General features: G+C 46.0%; 1 long non-coding RNA gene across 1 annotated transcript; it reads right to left on the reverse strand.

The window, feature by feature from the left end:
• Positions 1-1039: 1039 nt before the first annotated feature.
• Positions 1040-1981, reverse strand: LOC112939298 (uncharacterized). The gene is made up of 2 exons (XR_010742116.1): positions 1707-1981; positions 1040-1596 (listed from the first exon to the last, which is right to left on the reverse strand). It is a non-coding gene; the product is annotated as an uncharacterized lncRNA (long non-coding RNA).
• Between the last annotated feature and the right edge of the window lie 646 nt (positions 1982-2627).

A 2627-nucleotide genomic window follows, 5' to 3' on the forward strand; every position in this document is an offset into this window, starting at 1 on the left:
TGCATGCAGTACAAAGATGCTAGTACATGTCATTGATAGCTTTGTCATGTTATCTTTCTTTATGTGACTTTTGCACAACTAATAATAAACCCAATCCACTTTATCTCCATTCATGACTGGTTATCATTTTAGTGTTTTATTCAGCTAAAATAACCATGCGTAATACTACTTTATCTGTTTCAAAATACAACAATCTATTGACATACATATCTAAAATTGGATGTATTTTGGAACAGAGGGAATAGCTGGTTATTTTCTCCTTAGCTATTGAAATGTTGTGCTATCTTGGGTTGGCTGCAACTGCTAGTCTGCTAGGACGGGGAAAGGAAAGGATATTCCTCACCCTGGGTACCGTACATTTGGAATATGTCCTCATGAACTGCCTTCCTATGGAACTTGGTACCTTTCCTCTCTTCTGATTTTGCTACTATCTAGAGTAACCTTTCTCCCCGGACAGGTATATTCCTGCACTATACTTGTAAATGGAAACTCAAAGAATAAATTATTTCGCTATCAAATCCTATACATCGTTTTCTATCAGCATAAGCTTTATGGTCTGTTAATAATTTTCGTGATAAATAATATATGCAAGTTGTCTTAGCTTTTTTTTATCAAGTTTATACATGCCACAAAAGAAAAAAAAATGTACTAACATATACTCACTCCGTAAAATAAAAACTGAATTAGTATGGTATGTCCAGATTCGTTATATTAGGATGTGTCAAATCTCTATATACGATTTCCAGGTCCAAGACCCGGCTTGAGATTGGGCCACGTGGCGCTACCAGCATCCAGGATTGCCTCCCCTAACATCGTGCCACGTGGCCCTCCTCATCCGCTACTCCGCCCAGTCCAAAAAAAAAAACATTCAGGCGAAGCGATCGAGCATTCGAGAGAAATCGTCACTGGGGAGAAACCGTTAGCGCCGGCATCACCTTTCACCCCCGCTGCCGATCTCCACCAGTCCATCACCGCCGAATCAAGAACAGCAGATTGCATGCATCGAGCTCATCCACCCCGCATCAATCAATCCCAAATCAATCCCAATCCCAGATCAAACAATATCACAGGAAACATTTAAAAATATCACAGAAATCTTTCACTAAAACATTACACAAGAATATCTAAAATCTAAATAATCGTCTCGCCACCGGGCAGCCACCGCCTCCCGCTGCCACGCCGCCACCGCCTCCCGCTGCCGGGCCGCCACCGCCTCCCCTCTCGCCGCCGGATCTGGCGGAGGGGATGGCGCCGCAACCGGGCCGCCGACGCCTCCGCCGGATCAGAAGAGAGGGGGAGGGGATGAGAAGGAGAGGGAGTGAAAGGGCGCGCCGCTGCCGTGGGGCGCGTACCCGGATCCGCGCGCTCGAGCGGCCGCTGCCGCAGGGTCCGCGCTCGTGAGCGACCGCAGCCGCCGCCACCGCCTCCTCCATCCGAGGCCGCAGCCAGCCCCACCACGCCGTCTCGGCCTCCACATCGCACGGAGCCGCCGCACGGCCTCGTCCTCGACGTCGCCCGGCCACGACGCCTACGGCCAGCCGCAGCGCCTCACTGGCCTCCGCACCCGCCGCGCCGCCGCCGCCGCCCGTCCGGCCTCTGCACCCTCTGGCGCCATCAGGGGAGGAAGGGGAAAGAAAAAGAAAGAGAAGGAAGGAAAGAAAGATAAGGAAGAAGGAAAGAAGAGAATAGAAGTCATAGCGTCTCACCGGCCTCCGCACCCGCCGCGCCGCCACCACCGCCCGTCCGGCCTCTGCACCCTCTGGCGCCATCAGGGGAGGAAGGGGAAAGAAAAAGAAAGAGAAGGAAGGAAAGAAAGATAAGGAAGAAGGAAAGAAGAGAATAGAAGTCATAGCGTCTCACCGGCCTCCGCACCCGCCGCGCCGCCACCACCGCCCGTCCGGCCTCTGCACCCTCTGGCGCCATCAGGGGAGGAAGGGGAAAGAAAAAGAAAGAGAAGGAAGGAAAGAAAGATAAGGAAGAAGGAAAGAAAGATAAGGAAGAAGGAAAGAAGAGAATAGAAGGAAAAAATCTCCATATATTTTGCAAAAAGGCCCTTGTGGTTTTCGAAAATTAATCGCATATTCCTCCGCATTGGAAACTTTGCGTTTCAAACCCTGACATTTCTAGAAAAATATATAAATGACCCTCTGTATTTGGAATATTTGTTTGAATGACATTGTAAATTTGTAAAATGCACTTAAATTATATTTCAGATATTTATGATTATAAAATTTATTAATCGCATTTATGATTATTGATTATTTGTAATGCTTTTATTATTTTTAATTAATATTGCAGTAAAATATATATAATTACGTAAAATATATTGGAATTATTTGCGGGAATTTTAACCAAGATGACTGATATCGCGAACTAGAAGTTTGTTGAATCTATAGTATATCAGACATATACATTCAATATCGAAATTATAATGGACCTAGAAGCTCAATCATATCATCAAACCAAGTGTTCTGTTCACTAACTCGATGTAATTGAGCAAGCACTTCTATCTCTTGTCGGTACGTCCAAGCTACTATGATGAATGAGTATGCTAAGTGGATAGCAGTTTTTGAATATTATGATGCACCCTATCACTCATAGAACAAGAACTATGAGAAATAATGAGT

Source organism: Oryza sativa, chromosome 6 (assembly GCF_034140825.1).
Source record: "Oryza sativa Japonica Group chromosome 6, ASM3414082v1".
In the NCBI taxonomy this organism is placed as follows: Eukaryota; Viridiplantae; Streptophyta; class Magnoliopsida; order Poales; family Poaceae; genus Oryza; species Oryza sativa.